Source organism: Macrobrachium nipponense, chromosome 21, assembly GCF_015104395.2.
Source record: "Macrobrachium nipponense isolate FS-2020 chromosome 21, ASM1510439v2, whole genome shotgun sequence".
Lineage (NCBI taxonomy): Eukaryota > Metazoa > Arthropoda > Malacostraca > Decapoda > Palaemonidae > Macrobrachium > Macrobrachium nipponense.
The window spans coordinates 57,097,724-57,120,883 of NC_087212.1; the positions used below are offsets into that span (position 1 = coordinate 57,097,724).

Here is a 23,160-nt window from a genome sequence, read left to right on the forward strand (position 1 = left end):
GTGTTATTATGTCGCCAGATGATAGAATTATTTCCTAAAGCAATCAGAATTCTTTACGAGGCTTACAAATAATAAAAATGATGTGAAGAAAGTGAAAGATTTAAGAAAAATCATAGATTTTTCTTTTTTGAAATAATCATGAAAAATATAATAATTAGGTTTGGAGAGTTTGTTTTAAACCTAAATTATGTAGAAATGTTTGATCTTTCATTTGGAAGCAATAATTTTGCAATAAATGTGTTTGCTGATGAGCTGTAATTGATTAAAAATGCTAATTTTTTACAGAGTGCAATTTTCAGATTTTCCAACCTACTTATGTTGACGTTTTGTATTGTAGCTAAGTAAGCTAACGGCGTTGGGTTTGCGTTTTCTTTGATGTTCAACATCTGTCGACCCAATATCGTCAACTATGTTTTCTATGATACATTTTTTTTTTTTAATATTTCCCAAACATAACTTACATATGACGTGCCGGGTGCGTCATCTGTGCACTTATGCAAAAAAATTTATTGATGTGCTACACGTCATCAGATCAAGAGAGGGTTAATGTCTAGCCAGTCTTAAAAGGGTCCTTTTTCTTCTACACGTGGTATTGTATTTAGTGCCATGTTCATGCCAAGGCCAGGTTGATACTTCAAAACATACATACATTACCAATGTGAAATAGTTTTCAAAACCTTTACCTTAAAAAATGATATTGTTAAGATACAATAAAGTTTTGTACATACTTACCTGGCAGATATATACTTAGCTATAGACTCGGTCGTCCCGACAGAATTTCAAAACTCGCGGCACACGCGACAGGTAGGTCAGGTGATCCACCATTCCCGCCGCTGGGTGGCGGGGTCTGGAACTATTCCCGTTTTCTAAGCCATAATTTCTCTTCCACCTGTCTCCTGAGGGGAGGATGGGTGGGCCATTAATCGTATATATCTGCCAGGTAAGTATGTACAAAACTTTATTGTATCTTAACAATATCATTTTTTAAGGTAAAGGTTTTGAAAACTATTTCACATTGGTAATGTATGTATGTTTTGAAGTATCAACCTGGCCTTGGCATGAACATGGCACTAAATACAATACCACGTGTAGAAGAAAAAGGACCCTTTTAAGACTGGCTAGACATTAACCCTCTCGTGATCTGATGACGTGTAGCACATCAATAAATTTTTTTGCATAAGTGCACAGATGACGCACCCGGCACGTCATATGTAAGTTATGTTTGGGAAATATTAAAAAAAAAAAATGTATCATAGAAAACATAGTTGACGATATTGGGTCGACAGATGTTGAACATCAAAGAAAACGCAAACCCAACGCCGTTAGCTTACTTAGCTACAATACAAAACGTCAACATAAGTAGGTTGGAAAATCTGAAAATTGCACTCTGTAAAAAATTAGCATTTTTAATCAATTACAGCTCATCAGCAAACACATTTATTGCAAAATTATTGCTTCCAAATGAAAGATCAAACATTTCTACATAATTTAGGTTTAAAACAAACTCTCCAAACCTAATTATTATATTTTTCATGATTATTTCAAAAAAGAAAAATCTATGATTTTTCTTAAATCTTTCACTTTCTTCACATCATTTTTATTATTTGTAAGCCTCGTAAAGAATTCTGATTGCTTTAGGAAATAATTCTATCATCTGGCGACATAATAACACTAACCAGAAGCGTATATCAGTTATAGTTCAGACGTACCGAATTTTACCAAAAAACTTTTAATGCGTGCGTGTTCTTTTCGCCCCAGGGGTAAAAGTCTTGTACCTTACAACCTTATATTCGGCCTGTGCGCAAGAGGGTTAATGTAAGATACCTCTATCCACACGCACTTTCTCTTTCTCTACTCATGAGACAACACTGATTGTACTGCACTTTTCTCAGTGTTTTCCCATCCTCGTAATTCCCAGCCTGTTGGTTTGACTGTGCTAACGTCAAGAATAGGCATCAAGTTTACTATGTAACTTATGCAACATCAAGTTACGGTGGCATGAGCACCGTTAAAGCGCATTTCCTGGCAAAAAAAATGGATCCCCCGCTATAAGTCGAGGACGCACAGTGTGTCGTAGTGATAACTCTCTCCCTCTCTCTCACTCACTGTTTTGGCTGGAAGGGTTAGAAGTTTGTATGTGTATATTTTTAAAAGTACATATGTTTAAGATGACTCTGAAATTATATTATACAGTGCTCCCCCACTTTTACATGGGAATAGGTTCCAGAACCTGCCTCGGAAAAGGAAAAATCCCCTCTAAAAATGCTTATATCTACCAAATACCCAGTACCCTTTAAACTACAATGCTTATAACTGTCTGTTTTAACATTTTATTTCTTAATTTGGTAGTTAAAACAAAAATATCATACTAAAACAATTTAATATCATTTAAAATAAAAAACACCCCAAACCATCATCCCAAAACACCCTAAGTAATCGTACATTTTAGTACTCTCCTCCTACTGTTGTTAGGTAGGCTATATACACCCCTAAAATGCCTTTAATTGTCTATTTTAACAGTTAATTGCCAATCTTGATGGTTCAAACAAAAATATACCTCAAAATATCATCCCAGAACACCCTTATATCATTTCAAAGTCATGTGGCAAAATTATGTACCAGCCTACAACTGTTATTCTTAAGTATCCCCCTATCATTCAGTTGCATGTTTTCTTTGGCCTATGTAACTTTACGCAGCGTTCTGCACCTACATTTTATGTATTTTGTTATTTTCTGGTGTAGTAAGATGATTTTGAAATGATATTTACTGTACAGATACAGAATTTAGGATTGTACTATTGTATAGAGCATATCTAAAATACGTAGATAGTTTAGAACGACAGGACACGTACTTACCTACAAACAGAAAGCTAAGTTTGTTACATCATTTTTGTGATTATATACAAATTACATTTATGATAAAAAAAGGATTTTGACGTAGGAAAAATCTATTTCTGGGCGATTGGTTCGTGTCGCCCAGCGAAATAATCCTTTAGTTCATTATTTCTTATGTAAAAGATCTAACAAATACCAGAGAATAAACAAAATAAAGAAAAGGTCAGTATAACTGACTCGCTCACCCAAATAAAAGAAGGGCGTCGGTATGAACACTAGGGCGAGTGAGACCACTACCACGAACTTCTTGTCAATTAGAAATTTCCCACAACAAAATCCCTCAAGAAGAGAGCCGACCCACAGAATGGGGCAGCAACTACTACTACTACAACCCACGCTTAGGTGACTGCCGCGCCTCTGGTGGCCATCCTGAAGTTAGCAATCAATCGTGAGTGAAGGGTTGGGAAGAGGGGGGATTTCGCTGGGCAACACGAACCAATCGCCCAGAAATAGATTTTTCCTACGTCAAAATCCTTTTTCTGGGCTCAGTTCGTGTCGCTGCGCGAAATTGTACCAGAGAATTAGCACAAGATTGAAAATAAAGAAGGTCTCAATAAAACTTAAAATTCAACTATATACTATAATTGTAACAAAATATTTATACAATTGTTCGTACAATCTGAATAGAGAACAATAATTAAAAGTAACTTATAACTAAAATTATTTACAAAGTCTTTACACCAGTTACAGGGTTGAATATGAAATAAACATGTGTGTGAAAATCTTAATTTAAAAAACACACTAAATAAGTTTTATAGAAATTAATACCAAATACAATAAAGCATGTGTGTGAAAAAACTTAATCTAAAAAACACACTAAATAAGTTTCATAGATATCAATACCAAATACAATAAACCATTGGTAATGGGGATGTGGCACCCTAGCATAAAAATAAGGGGACCACATCCTAAAGTTAGTATGTACAATCAATTGTGGGTGACCCTAGCAGAAAAATAAGGGACACCCACTAAACCATCACAAGAGCAGCTAAGACTCAAGGGCAAGTGTAGAGGAACATGGTAGGTTAGACAAACTGTTGGCTGAGATAGGTAGAAAGGAGATCTGGATCTTCAACTAAACTACTGAGCAGAGTCAGGGGAAACTATGTTACCCGCTGCAACTGCTGAAAATTTTAGAGATTCCAAAGACTTTAAGTAGTGACGTTTAAATACTGTCGGCGATTTCCATCCAGTATATTTTTTCAAATCATCAAAATTCATATGTTGAAAGTAATTGATTGAGGTGGCCACTGCCCTGACATCGTGTGCCTTGGGGAAGGATTCAGGGTTAGCTTGCTTAATAAAGTATAGGATCTGTTGCCTAATACCTTTAATTGATAAAGTACCACCTTTTTCTCTCCTAAAGAGGGGACCCGAAGAGGATGAGGATGTCCTAGACAGAAAGGCTCGTAAGGTCGTTACTGGACAAAGATAAAGATCTTGGGGAAGGGGTATAACCTTCCATGGTTCCCGCCTCAACAAAGGATCCTCATTTTTTGCTAAAAAGCTGTGATCCGGAGAAAGCAGAACTTCTCCTGAAGGAAGAAATTCTACATGACCCGCATCTCTGGACAGAGCCGACAGTTCTGAAATTCTAGCTCCTGAAGCCAAGCTTAATCAAAATAATGTTTTTCTTAAGAGCATTATAAATGAACATGCTGTATTATCTGTATCCGAAGCCAGTTTCAGAACATCATTTTGAAACCATGACACTGAAGTAGGCCTTACTGAAGGTCTAAGTCTGGCACAAGCCTCGGGAATAGACGAAAAGTAAGAATCTGTTAAGTCTATGTTAAAACCCAACTGAAAAATCTTCTACAAGGCTGACTTGTTTGTCGTAATAGTACTAGCTGCGAATCCCTTTTTCAATAAGGATCTGAAAAAGGATATAGCCGAATTGATTGTCATGATTTCAATGTCTGATTCCCTCAGGAAGGATGCCAACTTTTTAACTGCAGCGTCATACTGCCTCAAAGTTGAATCCCTTTTATCTGATTCCAGGAAAAGGATATTTCGTGGATCGATATTTGCATCCCTCTTGGCCGCAAACTTCATGAAGTCCATAAAGTTAGGGCTTTGAGAATTCCTGAGGAAGCGAACACAGTCTTCATTTGTACTGACTGGGAGAGTCTGGGATTGGGAATTCGAAGAGGACGAAGACCCAATTCCAGCAGCAAGGGGTACCAGTTGCTCTTCGGCCAGTCCGGAGCTACTAGAGCTATCTGACCCTTGAACGTCCTGAGTTTGTTCAGTACTTTCAGGAGAAGATTCACCAGAGGAAAGACATAAATCCTCTCCCAGTTGTTCCAATCTATGGACAGGGCGTCCGTGGCATAGGCCAGAGGGTCTAGGTTAGGAGCCACATAACAGGGAAGTTTGTGGTTCGTTTGAGATGCAAACAGATCTACTTGCAGGCCTGGTACCCTCCGGAGAATCCATTTGAACGAACTGTTTGTCCAGTGACCATTCCAGACTCCAGAGGAACTGAACGGGATAGAGCATCTGCTATGACATTTTTCATCACTCCGGCCAGATGGGTGGAGGAGAGGTGCCAACTGAACTTGTCCGCCAGGGAAAAGATGGCTACCATGACATGATTCAGGTGTCTTGACTTGGAGACCGTCCCCTGTTTATGCAGTGAACTACCACTGCGCTGTCCAGAACTAACTTTATATGAGAGTTCTTTGGAGGACGTAACCTCTTCAGAGTCAGGAACACTGCCATTGCTTCCAATACATTTATGTGAAGCTGGTGGAATTGGGGTGACCATGTTCCCTGAACTTTCTTGAACTGAGAATATCCTCCCCAGCCGCTTAATGAAGCGTCTGTGTGGATAGTGATTCCTGGAGGGGGAAACTGAAGGGGTACTGACATGGACAGGTTCTTTAACTTTGTCCAAGGGCGCAGACGATTCCGTAGAATCTGTGGTATTGTTGACAGCTTGTCCCTGGATCTGACATTTGCTCGTGAGCGCCAGCAGATCCTGGTTAAGTGTTTCAGTTTGGTGCTTTCATCAAGATGTTTGTCACTGAGGCAAATTGAAGGGAACCTAGGATTCTTTCCTGGTTTCTCCTTGAAGCATATTTGTACTTTAGAAATTGCTTCACTGACTTCGCTATTTCTTTCCTCTTGGCTGATGGAATCGACAGAGTATGGGAGGATAGATTCCATTGGATGCCCAGCCATTGAAAGTTGGACTCCGGAGTGAGTCTTGACTTTGTCCTGTTTATCTGGAACCCCAGATATTCCAGGAATTGAATGACCTTCATTGTGGCTTTGCGACATTCCTCGACGGTTGGTGCCCAAATCAACCAGTCGTCGAGGTACGCTACTACCATTATCCCTTGAGACCTCAGTTGCTGAACGACTACTTCCGCCAATTTCGTGAATATTCTGGGTGCTACATTCAGACCGAAAGGAACTACCTTGAAGGAGAATGCTTGGTCTCCAAGTCTGAAGCCCAGATAAGGGCGAAAGTGTCTTGCATTAGGGATATGATAGTATGCGTCTGTAAGATCGATAGAGGTGGTGACGGCCCCACGGGGAAGTAAGGTCCGCACTGCGAGATGAGATAGTCAGCATTTTGAACTTGTCGCAGCGAATGGCCAAGTTTAAGCGGGACAAGTCTAAGATTACCCTTCTTTTTAATGAGCCTTTCTTTGGTACGCTGAACAAGCGACCCTGAAACTTTAATCTCTTGACTCTCGCTATTGCTCCTTTCTGAAGGAGCTCCTCCTCATACTCCGTCAGTTCTTTCGATGGAAGTTGAAGGAACGGTCTGGGTGGAGGGGGGCCTCCAATCCAACTCCAACCCAGGCCTTTCGACACAATGCTTTGTGCCATTTGCTGAATTCCCCACCGATGCCGGAAGAGAAACAGCCTCCCTCCTACCTTGGAGATCTCACTGTTGCTGGGTCGAGTGACCTCCGCGGCCTCCACGGAAGTGCTTTCCCCTATTGAGCGACCTTCCTGATCCTCTCTGACGAAAGGATCCCCTAGCCCTACCTCCCCTGGCGAACCGGTCATAGTGTTGGAAGGCTTGGCCCTCGAACACCTGGTTAAAGGCCAGGGAGACAGCGTAGGAAGTGGAAGGCTGAGCCTGAGGGGAAATCACGTAGGTGGGTTGAGCCGGTGTCTTCGATGTAGAAGGCTGGCCTTGGCTCAACGATCGGGCCACAGTGCTGACACAAGCTTGGTTTTGAAGCGTTGAGGCTTTTTCTGATAAGGCTGGAATCGTCTAAGCCCTTTTTCAGCTTTTTGCCTGCTGAAGGCATGATTCTTTGGGCGCATCTTAGCAGTGGAGGCCCCAACGATCCTTGAGGGCTCTAGTTGAGCCTCGTTGCTTTCATTCTGGACCTCCTTAACCATTGCTTCCGGGGTGGGAAGAGGTCTTGCCCCCCAGATGTTTTGAAGAAAGCAGCTTATTCGGCTCATGCCGAATAGTTGCTTCCTGGAGGACATGCTTTCCGAAGCAATTGACCCTTAGATGTCGACAAACTCGTAACAAAGTCCGATTGGAACCGTATAAGTCTGCGTGACTTGGTCAATAACTTGAAGTATGGCGGCTTCTGAAGGCGTAGGATTATTATAGCTCTTCAGCTACTTCCGTACTTTGCCATGGTGTTCATTAAGACCTGGCAAGCCTAGTTTCTTAGCCTCAAAAACTCAGCTTGAATGGAGGCTATCAGGAAAGTCTTGGTAGCTTCTCTCGCTGAACTGGTCCATGGCGCCAGTCCGGACTTGAGGCTTGCCATGCCAGAGAACAGGAAGGTGCTTTTGGCAGGAATCCTCCCACAAATCTCCAAGCGCAAGGGAGTAAAGGAGAACGTGGGGATCTGCTTCCCACTTAACTGAGGCAAGGGTTTTTCTCCCTTCAAGCCAGCCTGGGATTTGGGGGTAACTGCGGCGATCTTCCGTTAAGAAACGGAGAGGAGCCTCTTACCCCTCCTCGTAAAGATGGTTGAAGGGACTCTTGAAAGCCCTGAATCCTGGGTTGTTAGAGCAGGTCCCATTCCTCCTCTAAGCCACCGAAGCCACATCTCTTTGGAGCCTGGTCCCGGGAGTACAGCAGCTGTCCTCCCTTTGGGAACCCTTTATCCTCCCTCGGTCATAGCTGCCGTCCGGTCAAGCCTGGCGTAGCCAATGAACGGCGGGTTGAAGATTCCTCCGGGTAAAACTCGAATTCCTCAATCCTTCGAGTAACCCGGACTCACTTCCGGGACTGGAAAATGAGTCCGTCCTTGGAAAGGGGCGTCGGCGGAAGCCACTCCTCCAAGTTGGTTATGGGGTTGGTTTTATTTTGAATTGGGTTTTGTCATTGTTGAATACGGTAGGAAGAGAATCATGGGGTAGGAAGCTGGATCAGGCCAACACCAGGTTGCCGGGGAGGTAGCTTTGATGGGGCCTGGTTAAACCCGGATTACATATTAGGTTCCTTGTGTAGTGATCCTGTCGGATAACTTTTTGGGGGAGGGTTGAGAACATACTGCTCCATAACTGTTCCTCAATGATCCTACCAAATTCCCCCAATCTGCTGCTATCAATCCCCGACGGAGAGAAACGCGTTGGGAATCAAAGGTTAGGAGCTGATGCAGAGGTGGAAGGGTTAACTCCGCTAGAGGTTACCTTCTCAGGAGGAGGGGAAGCCGTCCGTTGGACTCCGCCGGAAGTACGGGGTGGGCCTCTTCTTGGGAGGACTTGCTCTTGGAACACCTAGGAGTCCTTGAATAGCAGAAGATTTACCCTTCTCTGCTCCGGGATTTTGAAAGCCGAAAAAAAGACTTACGAGACGATGACATCGACGAAGCCTTTTTGGACGACGACGACGCCTTCGTTACGGGTTTTCTGCCGTCTGTGCCCACCTTCACCTTAGGTTTCATCCAGAAGCGCTAGGCGTAGAATACTGGAGCTCAGCTCCCGTAAAAAAGCCTTGGAAGGAAGCAGTATAGATAGCGGGGAGGGAAGAAGAAGAAGATCCAGAGGCGCCCCAAGGAAGCCACTTTGAGCTGTCCAACGTACCTCTAACCTCGACCAACAGGTCGTTCTACACCATACCCATCGGTTTCAACATTAAGGTTTCCAGTGTGGTGCGGACTTCCGCTGAAATGTCCTGGCCTGGTTGCCTTTCATTCAATGGGCGGCGAACCATGCCGCTGGATTGTCGTCAATCGGTCGGGGCTGCCTCCCGCCGGGTTCGACTGTTACCCCGTCGACTTGCCCGCCGGGGTGGGAAACAGCAAGGACAGCCATCCTCTTTTCTAAGATGTAGGGCTGTCCCTTGGCGGCGTTCTTTCTTGCCGGGGAAGCCAGACCGACCCAAGAGCCCTCAAAGGTTGGCAAGGGGCGGTCTCTCTAACCGGGTAGAGCCTGGAAGAGAGGGTTGTCTATTAGCTTTTAGTTTAAACGTTGGGAGGTTCAAACCTTAGACTAAAAATAGAGCCTTAAGCCTCACACTTTCCCGGCATATATTTCACAATTCATATGGAGAAACTTAAGCTTAAAAGACATACTATTTTTGCAAACTTAGACTTAAGATATAATTCAGTATTTATAGTCGCTATATAATACAAGCTGGAAATACTTTACCCCGTCCAAAAACTGACTCACAAGATCATAGCAGATCGTCAACGTTTTTCGGTGGAACCAGACCTGCAGATTCCCGTGGGAGGAGTCTGGCGCCACAGGATGCGTGGGACCTGCAGATTTCAATGCCCACCAAGGGGTCCCTGGAGAGCCACGGCATTGCACCCCGGGTAGGGGGGGGTGCCCCCCTTTCAACGTTGGTAGGTCTGTAAGGGGTGGAAGGATACATGAGTATCCACTAAATAACACTTTACAGGGCTACTCTAGAAACTCCGTTTTTGCATGACGGGAGAGTGAAAAATTTTTGGGTCCATAAACCCCTCCCCTACCGCCGTAATAGGCATAATCATATACTCCAGCTCCGGGTGTGAGCTGAAGTAGGAAAACAGGGATGGGCAAAGGGAGGGAACCCAGCTTAACGATAACTTACCCCAATAACCTTATGATTAATAACTTAATCCATAAAATAGCCAAACAAAATTTTCGGAGGACGATTCCGGAATCGCGGGTTGGTGTCCCGACTCCGCCAGCTGCCGCCGGAGGTGAGACGGGATGGTTAACGGTCAAAAGTGACCCGACTGTACGCCTGAAGTCTGCCAGTAGGCGGGGCTGGGCGGCTACGTTAGTCCCGTCCCTGCCCCGTCCCCAATGCGGCCGGAGCTCCGGGAGGTAAAACACAGAGAACCAACGGACATCACCGGGGATCGAAGACGATGAGGGCGAAAACAGTTAACTCGATCCTATCATTCGGTGCGAAGTGAGACGGGCAACAAATGGAGGGGGGTAGGGGGAGGCCTCAAAACCCCCAACTTCGCCACAGCGGTAGCACCGTGAATGTGAAGAGGAGAGACAAGGTCACTCCCAAGTCCCACGTGTCTGTCCAGGCCTTCCCTACTACCCCTCCCTCCGGTAGGGAAGTAGATAGGGGAAAACTGGGCCCGGGTGGAGCGAGCAAGGACCAGACCCTCCCTCCCCCCAAAACTCTGATGGGGGGGTGGAGAGCGGGGGGAAGGTCGCTAAGGTGAACTGGGACGGGCGTCTTCTGGTGCTCACTGACTACCGCGATCACAGGGGTGACCAACGGTACGATTAAAACGCACATTGTAAACAACGGAAAATCGATAGCCTAGGTTAAGGCAACCCAAGCTGTATCAGCAACAGATTGCAACAAAACTGAATAATAATAAGGAAGGCAACAAAATCTGATGGGGACCATGTGACCATAAACCTAGGCTAATGGAGATAACATTCACCAGAACGCCCTAAGGCTAAACCAAGATAAAATAAAATAAATAAAATAACACAAAAGCAGGGGAAATAAATATAATAAGATAAAAAATCCAGGAGTGTACGACTAACCCGAAAGAAAGTCTACCACTCAAAGCTAAGCCTGGGCCGATACTAAGAGCTATGGCTAGGGTCTGGATAGAAGAGATAATGCCTACGTAAGGTAGAGAGACATGCATGCATGACATAAAAACCAATGCAGGCTAGATCCCCTAGCAAAATATAATCATAAAAAAGGTCTAGAGAGACAGAATAAAAGGGAAGGTTCCAGGTATGGGAGACCGAGAACGAACCCGCCACGAGGCAGAACAATGCCGCCATGCTTCCGACTGAGAATCTGTATTTATACCTAAAAAACGGCAAATACTGACTCAAGGAAGGAATGAACTAAATAGGAACCTTCGGATACTTAACTTAGCTGATGCGATGGCAGACGTTCCATAATGGCGAAAAATCTGTGAAATAGCCAACGAAAAAACACCAAGAGCAAAAAAAGAAAAATAGCAGCATCTTGTCGACCTCTAACTTGAAAGGCATGGCCACCAGAAGGCGCGGCTGTCACCTAAGCGTGAGTTGTAGTAGTGAGTTAGTTTTGCTGCCCCGCCGTTCTGTGGGTCGGGCTCTCTCCTTAGGGGATTTTGTAGTGGGAAATTTCTAATTGACAAGAAGTTCGTAGTAGTGGTCTCACTGGCCCTAGTGTTCATACCGACGCCCTTCTTTTATTTGGGTGAGCGAGTCAGTTATACTGACCTTTTCTTTATTTTGTTTATTCTCTGGTATTTGTTAGATCATTTACCTAAGAAATAATGAACTAAAGGATTATTTCGCGCAGCGACACGAACTGAGCCCAGAAAAAATTATTTACTACAATAAGTTCTTGGTTTATGTCTGATCGTGGTTAGTCCTTGCCATCTCCCATAAATTGATTAAAAATCTCTCTCTCTCTCTCTCTCTCTCTCTCTCTCTCTCTCTCTCTCTCTCTCTCTCTCTCTCTCTCTCTAATATACTTTAAAGAGAAAACGCAGTAAAACATCTATAACATTATTTCACTTAATAGAACCCACTTACGTATACTATATTGATGTAATCACCATAGAAATATTTAAAATCCAACCAAATTTCATACATAGTCGAATTAAAACCTCCAGGCTTCATTCAGTTTTGTAACAATTTTTCTGTGACAAAAAAATAATTCCATTAATGAATTAGTTTCTTATAGCAACTAAATTATTTTCCTAAATTTAGTTTCTTATAGTAACTAAATTATTTTCCTAAATAGTAATTCTTTTGGTAATAGGGGTCAATCAGCTGATTCTCGGAGAGTAAACAAAAAACCAAAATACACTTTGATTATTTTGCCTTATTTATACATTGATATTACAGTTTGATACTGTAATTAGTGCAGTAAATAATTTTTTTTTATCATAAATGTACTATTCATTCACAAAATATATGTATAGTTTTGTGCTGCAGCCGTAACAGGAAAGATCTGCCTGTTTGTCTGTCTCTTGTATGTCAGTACTGTACAGAACATATCCTTTTAATGAAAATATCAATTTCTGTATCATAAACAAAAGAAAAACACACAAATAAACAAATCCAACAAGTTTAGACATTGTGGACAATGGTTGCCATACTTTTTGCTTTGTCTGATTTATTGTACAAGTTAAGTTGACGATGATTATCACACGTTATAACAGTACACAAGACAATATTTTATCATTGTTGATGTTCCATCTGTAATCACCATAAAAGATATGTAAAATCTGTGTTTCATATACATTGCAACTCTTAACATTTTCCCAGCCATAGTATCTTTGAATTCTCATCCCCAGGCAGTTACCAGCTTCAATGTATGTATAAGCACTTCAATTCTCTCTCTCTCTCTCTCTCTCTCTCTCTCTCTCTCTCTCTCTCTCTCTCTCTCTCTCTCTCTCTCTCTCTCTCTCTCTCTCTCACTTATTTTAATGAAAAAATATAGTAATTAGTATAGTTTAATTAAAATAAACAGTAATTAGTGAATACACAGTGTTGCTCTCTGAAAAAGTGAGTTTGTGATAATTTTGGATATACTGGCCAAAGAAAAATCTGCAAATCAGTGAAAGTTCCCCATGGAAAAGTGAGTAATGTGTTCCACAAAAATCTGCAACAAAGTGGACTGCGGAAATGTGAAACGCATAAAACCTGGGGGCCACTATATTAATTGTATAATTTTGAAGATTAATACAGTAATACGATAATAATTTAAGTTATATTTGATGTAGGGATGTTATTTAAGGTATATTTGATGTAGGATGTTATTCAAGGTATACACTTGCATCTTGAACTTGAATAGAGGCAGTTACTCATAAGTATTTGCAGATTTTAACTATTCACAGGGTTTCTAGTACGCATCTCTCGCGAATACAGGGGTCCGCTGTAGCTCCTTTCATATTCTCTTTCTTCCATCTTATATTCCACCATCTTCTAACATTTGATTCATAGTGCAACTGCAAGGTATTCCTCCTGTTACACCTTTCAAACCTTTTACTGTTATACAATTTCCGTTTCAACGCTGAATAACCTCATAGGTCCCAGTGCTTGGCCTGTGGCCTGAATTCTATATTCAATTCAATTCAAGTCAAAAACTGGTAAACCACTACTTCTTGCTTCAAAGACCACTATCCTATTGTTAAGACCTCAGGTTTGTTAGCTATGAAAAATACAAATTGACTAAAAAATTTGTCATTTTGGTGGAGTCAGTCAGTTTGTTCATTTTACTCCCCTTTCGATGGAATCATTCAGTGTGGCCTTAACAGCATTGTGGAAGGGTGACAGGGTGTTTTCTGTGGATATGTAGGGTACTGACACCCTTGTCCCAATCTATCTTCTTTCAAGAAAGCATCTGCACTTTTCTTCATAGGGAAGGTTTTCTAACTCAAAGCTGTGTGCGGTGGTCTGAACACAATGACACACATGTTCTGCCATGTTTTTTGGCTCCTTTAGCAGGAGGGATGACTAGAAGTCTGAGTTTTAAACTTAGACAACTGGTTAGTTCTTGCTTACTCATCTCAGGTGATTGTGATGGTGAAGATCTTGTTTGTTTGGCCCTGGTACTGGGCATTCTGATGAGTGTTAAGTGTGCGCTTTACCAACCTTGTAAGTTCTTTATGTGGGGATGAAAATCAACTCTCTTTTTGGGCTTTTTAAACAGAGACAGGTAAACATTCTCTATCATTGCTGAGAGAATCTTGGCCCTTAAAGCCTTGAGCCAAGTAGTGGCTTCCTCTTTTGTGTCGTTGGCCTCTTTATTGAAGTTTGTTAACATGGGCCATCTATGAATGACTACTTCAATTTTACCTCAAGAATAATTGGGTATAGTTTCATCTTCCAAACTCTATTCTAATTGTAGTTTCTATGGATGACTTTGTTGGTGGGGAGGTCAGTCAAAACTGTTGATGGATCAGCCTCAAGATCATTAGAGCCCAGACCTAATTTTGTTCTCAGTTGCTTTAGGGTAAGTTGGAGAGCCATTCTAAAAAACATCAAAATATAAGGGAGTTGGACTGTATAGCAGAGCAAATGCATACAAACAACCTAGTGCTTTTGTCAGGTTGGAGAGTCTTATGCAAGAAAAACATCAAATCGAAGTCAAGATGATCGTAGTCTAATCCAACAACTTAACCTCTCTTTGAGTTTAGGAAGTATACATCAAGAAATTTGTTCAGGTTAGAAGAGAAACTTCATTCTTCTACCACAGTTTGCCCCAGGGAGAAAACATGAAACATAACCACAGACAGTTCAGCAGGAAAGGTGAAATCTGATAGAATGGTCTTTTCATCTGCAAATATGTCAGAAGTGGAAACTTTGGCGAGTCCCAAACTTTGATTTGTTTGTGGTTGCCCAAAATGCAAACTCCATTAACTACACTCTATGCTAGGATCTATGGCATGGATAGTTGATACTTTTCTGCTAGACTGCCAAAATCTAGATCCTTGTGCTGTTCTTCCATTTGCACTTTTTGAAGAAAGTTTTCAACAAGTTATGAGTATCTAAGAACTCAAACCTTTGTTAGCTCTTGGTGGGCCCAAAGGAAATAGTGGTAGTTTCCCAAGCTAACTCTCCTAGTGTTAGAAATTCTTCACCTTGATCGTAGACAGTCACCTTTGAGAAGATTCCATCTTACCTTGTAGAAACTGTTATCTGTCTCTTGAAAGCAAGCAGCTTTCTCTTGAGTAGCTAGGAAACCAATCCTCTAGTCAATAGTTCTCAGCTGGTGGTAATCGGTGATATTTTGGATAGTCCAAAGGATGTTCACTATATTTGGTACTAAACTGGAGGTTAGTAGTACAAATTTTTTTTAAATTTACCAAAATGCAGTGAGAACAATTTGAATTATGCTTATTAAAATATATAATGACTATCTGCATTGTAATTCGTGCATAAGAAATTTATTTAAACCCAAAATGGTTATTTTCTGTTTTATTTGTTGCGTAAAAAAGAAATGAGCCATAATATTTTTTGTATTGGCTGGTGATTCATGACCTGAAACAAGGTGAGAACCAGTGCCTTAAGTCTTGTAGGCCTACTGTTAGACTTTATCAGTAACAGCGGTCAGTTTATTGGTCTTGGTTCGGACAAGCTTCTGTACTTATTTATGTAACCCAACCAAGTTCTTCCAGTATCTTAGGCATGCAAAGCAACTTCTGTTCTACGGCTTAAAGTATATCAGTATACAGGCAGTCCCTGGTTATCAGTGATCCGGTTTTATGGTGTTTGTCTAGCTCCATAAATTTGGCAATTTATGGCGCCATAATGGGCCTAGTTCCAGTTATCAGCGCCATAACTTATCTAACAGAGGTGCTTATGGCGCTGATTTATGGCGCCGTAAATTGCTGAGTTTCGATTAATGGCAGTTTTCGCTTATCGGCACCCCCAGAAACGGAACCCCAGCAGATAACCAAGGACTGCCTGTGTAAGTATCCAGACAGCTAATTTTATCATAAATATTTTCATGATAGAAACATCCTTTTTCAATAAATTATAAAGATTTGCCATGTCAGTGAATCCCTTGGGAGATTTCTAGCACAAAACATCCTGTGTGATGAAACTTATCTGGTCTTTTTTGTCCAAATTTTTTGATGTCTTCATTGTTGTTCCTGATCCCTTGTCTCTTTGAGCACCTATGCCCTTCTGTGTCAATAATGTATACGGTAGGTAAGTTTACTTGTTTTTCAATAATTTTGGAGTTAATACTCCTCTGTACAAAATATGGAGAGTAAAGGTGAGGTCAATTCATGTGCATCTGGATGAAAGCATGCAAACCACAAGTGTAAGCCACTGTTGCAGGATGTTGGAAGCCACTTTGTTACCTTGGGTGTACAGGCAGTCCCCGGGTTACGACGTGTTCGGCTAACGACGTTCCGAGGTTAAGGCACTTTTCAATTATATTCATCAGAAATTATTTCCAGGGTTACGACGGTTACAACGCTCACTGGGCAGAAGAAATATGACACCAAAAATGCAAAATAATCAATATTTTGTAGGTTTTTTTGATGCAAAATGCAATAAGAATGCAGTTTACATAGTTTTCAATGCACCCAAAGCATTAAAAGTAAGGTTCGTTCATGAAACTTACCTGGCAGATATATATATAGCTGTATTTTCTGAAGTCCGACAGAATTTCAAAACTCGCGGCACACGCAGTGGGCGGCCAGGTGGTAGTACCCATTCCCGCCGCTGGGAGGCGGATATCAGGAACCATTCCCATTTTCTATTCATATTTTTTCTGTCGCCGGTGCTGTAAACAACTGTTTGCAGTACCTCCGCCTAGGGTTTTGATTTACTTTCTTCACTTAAGTATCTGGATTGTCTTTTGGTATTGATTCTGGATTGGTGGCTTGGCACGCGCAATAGTGGACTGTTTTTTTATCTTGGATTGGCTTTTCTGTAAACGTGATGTCTGGATCAAGTTCTGTGAGTTTCAGAGTGTGTGTGAAGAGTGATTGTAAGGTGAGGCTACTGAAATCATCGGTAGATCCCCACACAGTATGTATGGGGTGTAGGGGGCATGTATGTTTATTGGATGATCGGTGCAATGAATGTGAAGGCTTAACCGATGATGGATGGAAGTTGTATGATTTTTATCGGCGTAAATTGGAACGCGATAGGATCAGGAGGTCTTCCTCCAGGAGCGATTCTACTAAAGGTAAGGGAAGTAATATTTCTCCTGCATTAACACCAGTAGAGTTTGTTTCTCCTAACCCTGTGATGTTGCCCTCGGGCCCTGATTCTGTGTCTGGAGAAGGTAATGCCCTTTCTCTGATTTTAGAGTCGTTACGCACTCTTCAATCTAAAGTGTTAGCCTTAGAAACCGGCTCAGTGAAAGTGAGTGATCGTGCCCCTAGTGTTGTGGAGGGGGCGTCAGATCGGCCCCATAATGCCTCTAGGCCTAGACCACTGTCGGACTTCCAGGACTCAGGGAGTGGACATGTCGAAAGCCGCAAGAGGGTTACGTGGGCTCCCCACCGATCTGGCGTCCCTTCGGCAGGACCTGTCGCAAGTTCCCAGGCTGCCAAGGAGCGTGCTCAGGCTCGTATCCTGAAGGACTGTTTTTCGTCCTCCGAGTCGCCCTCCCCGCGCAAGGGGTGGAGCGCTCGGAGAGACTCGCGTCCATTGAAAAGGACCTTTCGGAGTGAGGACGCTTCACGTCCTCTCTCTCCAGTTTCGTTACACTCTTCACCGGAGTCGTATGACGCTTTTCCGCCTCAGAAGAGAGGTAGGACGTCATCAGGGGATGACGCTGAGAAGCGCTACAGTCGCTCTTCGGAGAGGCAGGTAGCTGTACCTGTGAGAAGAAAGGAGGCGTCCCCCGCCCCTCGTCTTCTCGCAGGCTCAGTCCTGCTCCTTTTTTAGTTTCTTCACCCACGAAGAACATCCTTGTGTCCCTTCAGGACCAGTTGTCCGTTTTGATGGCTCAGAAGACTCGCCCAGCAGCAGTCGAGCCTAAACGGAGGAAGGACGTCAGGCTGCCTGTCAAGAGGACGAAGCAGTCTCCTTCTCCTTCTCCTCGTTCGTCTCTTTCTCCTCCTGCATCTCCTTCGGTTCAACACCAATCTCGTTCCGCTAGTAGGAAAGCTCGTCGTCAGGACGCTTTCTTTCCCTCTCGACGTCTTGGGCAGGCTGCTCGACAGGACGCTCGGGAGGACACTCAGCAGGACGCTTTTCAGGATGCTTTGGAGGACGCCCGGCAGGACGAGGACGCTCGTCAGGACGCTTTTGTGGACGATCGGAGGGACGCTTTTCCTTACGAAGAGGCTTTCAAGAGCGCTCAGAAAGACGCTTTGAGATCTAAGACTGGACGCTCTAGTAGGAAGCGTAAGGACGCTTCATCAGAGCGAAGTAAGGCAGTCCCTGTCGCCTCTCAGGACGCTCAGCGCTGTCAAGACGCTCTTCTTTCTTCAAGCAGTAGGGATCGACAGAAGGTCGGTCGCATTGAAGAAGCTTCTGCTTCCAAGCAGCGGAGATCTCTGATAAAGACCAGACCCGCTGGGCGTACGCCCTCTCCGGATGGGCAGTCTCCGATTCCTCTTAGGGAGGAAGGAGAGTTAAGTAGTCCGGCGGACTCGGTTGAGGAGGAGCAGCCGTCTGTTTCGTCCGTTTCGGATTATAAGGTACTTGTGCGGCTGTTACACTCGTCTTTCGGAGACAAGTTTCAGCCTGCATCTCCCAGGTCTCCTCCCTCGCAGTTGTCGTCATCAAAGTCTTGTAAGACCCCGGAGTTTGTGGAAATGAAGACTTCTCTGTCCACCAAGAGGGCCTTCAAAAAGTTACAAGACTGGATGGAACGAAGGAAGGATCAGGGCAAGTCGACTTTCGCCCTTCCTCCCTCAAGACTCAGTGGAAAAGGGGGCATTTGATACGAGACCAAAGGAGAAGTAGGTGTGAGAATCCCTTCGTCAGCCCAAGGGGATTTCTCTAGTTTAGTCGACGCCCAGAGGAGGTCCCTTTTGTCGACAGCCAAGGTTTCTTGGACTCCTACTGAGATAGACCATCTCATGAAAGGACTTTTACGGACTCTCGAAGTTTTCAACTTCTTGGACTGGTGCTTGGGAGTCCTGGATATGCAATCTAGGAGCCCGGACTCGCTCAGTCTGGGGGAGCTGTCCAGTGTGTTATCTTGCATGGACAAGGTCGTCAGGGATGGTTCGGAAGAGTTAGTGTCGCACTTCGGTACGGCGTTCCTTAAAAAGAGAGCACTTCTCTGCAATTTTACTGCGAGATCAGTTACACCCGCTCAGAAAGCGGAGCTTCTCTTTGCTCCTCTTTCGAACCATCTCTTCCCTCAGACTATGGTGAAGGACCTGGCCAGTAGCTTGCAAGAGAAAGCTACTCAGGACCTCTTAGCACAGTCCTCGAGACGTCCAGGAGTTCCTTCTACGTCTGCCTTTGGGCGACCTCCTAAGAAGATTAAACCCTTTCGTGGAGCTCCTCCCTCGAGAGCAGCTCCTCGAGGGAGAGGACTTTCAAGAGGAAGAGCTTCTTTCAAGCCTAAAGCTACCAAATGAGAGTCATGTCCTTCAGACACCAGTCGGAGCCAGACTGAAGTTTTTTGTGGGAGCATGGAGAGAGAGATACGGACCCTTGGTCCCTCAAGATCGTGGAACAGGGGTACAAGATCCCCTTTTTGGATCCTCCTCCTCTATCCACAACTCCCAGAGACCTTTCTCCTTCATATCACGGGGAGAAAAAGCGAATACTTTTCGATCTGCTAGATCAAATGATCGAGAAAAGAGCGGTGGAGCAGGTCGTAGACCTGGGGTCACCAGGATTTTACAACAGACTTTTCCTGGTACCAAAGAAGTCGTCGGGTTGGCGTCCAGTCCTAGACGTAAGCAGGCTCAATCTTTTCATAGAGAAGATAAAGTTCAAAATGGAGACGCCTCAGTCTGTTCTAGGAGCCTTGAGACCGGGCGACTGGGTGTCCTTAGACCTGCAGGACGCATACTTTCACGTTCCAATCCACCCTCTTTCAAGAAAGTATCTGAGGTTCGTTTTGGGAGACAAAGTCTGGCAATTCAGAGCCCTTTGTTTCGGCTTAAGCACGGCTCCGATGGTATTTACCGTTCTCATGAAGAATGTAGCAAGGTGGTTGCATTCTTCAGGGATAAGAGTATCTCTCTATCTCGACGATTGGCTCATCAGAGCGTCGTCAGAGGAGAAGTGTCTGAAGGACCTTCAGTTCACGTTAGCCTTGGCGAAGTCCCTGGGACTTCTGGTCAACCTCGAAAAGTCGCATCTGACCCCGACACAGTCCATCGTGTATCTGGGGATTCAGATGGATTCAGTGGCTTTTCGGGCGTTTCCGTCCCAGGAACGACAGCTGCAAGGCTTAGAGAGAGTTTCAGCCTTCCTGGGGAAAGAGACTTGCTCGGCGAGGGAATGGATGAGTCTGCTGGGCACCATTTCCTCGCTGGAAAAGTTTGTTTCCTTGGGGAGACTGCACCTCAGGCCTCTCCAGTTTTTCCTGGCAGAGGAATGGATCTGAATGCGACCTTGAAGATCACCGATTCGGTGAAAAGCTATCTAAGATGGTGGCTCGGTACTCGGAAGTTTCGAGAGGGCTTATCCCTAAAGCTTCTGAGCCCCGACCTAGTGTTGTTTTCCGACGCGTCCATTTCGGGTTGGGGAGCAACACTAGGAGGGGAAGAAGTGTCAGGCTCCTGGAGGGGGGAACAGGTAGCCTGGCACATCAATGTGAAAGAACTAGCAGCGGTTTTCCTGGCGCTACAGTTCTTCGAAGAAAAGGTGGCAAACAAAGTTGTCCAAGTCAACTCGGACAACACCACAGCCCTTGCGTACTTAAAGAATCAGGGAGGAACACACTCCCGGCCTCTGTTTTACCTGGCGAGGGAGATTCTGCTGTGGGCAGGTGCGAGAAAAGTGAAGATCCTGACGAGATTTATCGCAGGAGTCCAGAACGTCAGAGCGGACCTTCTCAGTCGACAGGACCAAATCCTGCCGACAGAATGGACACTGCATCAAGACGTTTGTCGGGAGCTATGGAAGTTGTGGGGACGTCCTCTGGTCGACCTCTTTGCGACGTCGAGGACGAAGAGGCTTCCTCTTTATTGCTCCCCGGTCCTGGATCCAGGAGCAATCGCTATAGATGCACTGCTCTGGAATTGGACAGGCTTGGACCTTTATGCCTTCCCACCATTCAAGATCATGGGGGAAGTGATGAGGAAGTTTGCGGCGTCAGAAGGGACGCGGTTGACCCTGATCGCCCCAATGTGGCCGGCAAGAGTATGGTTCACGGAGGTCATGTCCTTCCTTGTAGACTTCCCAAGGACGTTGCCCTGGAGGAAAGATCTACTCAAACAGCCCCACTTCGAAAGGTATCACCAAAACCTCTCCGCTCTGGGTCTGACTGCGTTCAGACTATCGAAAAGCTGGCCAGAGCGAGAGGTTTTTCTAAAACAGCTGCGAAAGCGATCGCCAACGCAAGGAGGGCCTCATCAAGAGCTGTTTACCAGTCGAAGTGGGCTTCCTTCAGGGCATGGTGTAGAAGGGAGGGAGTTTCCTCTTCCACGACCTCTGTGAGCCAAATAGCCGATTTCCTGCTATTCTTAAGGAATGTGCAGAAGTTGGCAGTCCCAACCATCAAGGGATACAAAAGCATGCTGTCAGCAGTATTATGGCACAGAGGCCTAGACCTCTCTGACAACAGAGATCTTCACGATCTCTTGAGATCGTTCGAGATGACTAAGATTCCTCAGGCGAGGCCTCCTTCATGGAACTTAGATGTGGTTCTAAGACTCTTGATGTCGAGTCCTTTCGAGCCTCTACACGCAGCGTCTCTTCGGAACTTGACAAAGAAGGCTCTTTTCCTAACTGCTCTGGCGACGGCGAAGAGAGTTAGTGAAATCCAAGCCTTTAGTAAACAGGTGGGCTTCAAAGGAGACAACGCTGTCTGCTCTTTGAGTCCCACATTCTTGGCGAAAAACGAAAACCCTTCTAACCCTTGGCCCAAGAGCTTCGAGATAAAGGGTATGACGAGCCTAGTGGGCCAAGAACCAGAGAGAGTCCTGTGCCCTGTCAGGGCTCTCAAGCTCTACGTTCATAAGACGAAGGAGGTACGAGGTCCCTCAGGTAATCTTTGGTGCTCTGTGAAGAGACCTGATTTACCATTATCAAAGAATGCTGTGGCTTTCTTTCTGAGGGATGTTATAAAAGAGGCTCATTCATCTTGCCAGAAGACTGATTTGAGCCTCTTGCGAGTGAAAGCTCACGAGGTCAGAGCTGTCGCAACCTCTCTTGCCTTCCAAAAGATCATGTCAATCAAGGACATCCTTGATGCCACCTTTTGGAGGAGCAATTCTGTATTCGCCTCACACTACTTAAGAGATGTGAGAACGATATACGAGGACTGTTGTTCTCTTGGACCATACATTTCTGCAGACACAGTCTTGGGGGCTGGAGGTAGCTCTTTCCCTATCCCTTAGTAAGGAGTTAGGTTAGTTTTTAATATGTTTTGAGTTTTTGGTTGTTGGTGAGATCTTTTGTGAAGATCTGCCATTCATTAGGTTAACTTTCATGGGGTTTTGTTTAGTTGGTCAGGTGGTGGTCAGTTGCTTCATAGCCCTCATATGTATGGTACGATGGTCTAGTCTCGTTGTGGGCACGCCCCCGTTGACAGAGCATCCAGAGCGCACCAGCACTACAGGTCTCCACCTGGCTGGCAACTCTGATTAAGCAGAAGCAGGCTTAGGTGACAGTAATCACGAAGTCAGCTATGCTAACAGGTGAGGAACCAAGATGTATATCATGTACTTAATTTAGTTTCCTAAAATCCTATTCTGTCTCTTCCCACCATCCGAAGGTGGGATTCAGCTATATATATATCTGTCAGGTAAGTTTCATGAACAAAATGTTATTGTTATAATACAATTAAGTTTGTTCATACTTACCTGGCAGATATATATAATTAAAGTGCCCACCCACCTCCCCTCAGGAGACAGTGGCACTGATAAAATATGAATAGAAAATGGGAATGGTTCCTGATATCCGCCTCCCAGCCAGCGGCGGGAATGGGTACTACCACCTGGCCGCCCACTGCGTGTGCCGCGAGTTTTGAAATTCTGTCGGACTTCAGAAAATACAGCTATATATATATCTGCCAGGTAAGTATGAACAAACTTAATTGTATTATAACAATAACATTTTTCTTAACATTTTTGGTGATGTTCCAGCTTACAACGATTTTCGGGTTACAACGCGTCTCAAGAACGGAACTCTGTCGTAACCCGGGGACTGCCTGTACTATTAGATGGTCCTTCGGTACTTGAAGTTTCAGATGCCATTTTAATAGTTGTGTTCACATTTTGCATTTTAATCTTGTTTTTAAGGAAATGTTCT

At 44.2% G+C, this 23,160-nt stretch overlaps 1 protein-coding gene across 8 annotated transcripts in view; it reads left to right on the top strand.

The window, feature by feature from the left end:
• The window catches only part of LOC135198046 (DNA cross-link repair 1A protein-like), a 113,627-nt gene that overhangs the window by 26,458 nt on the left and 64,009 nt on the right, over window positions 1-23,160 (top strand). The gene's annotated exons all lie outside the window — the stretch shown is intronic.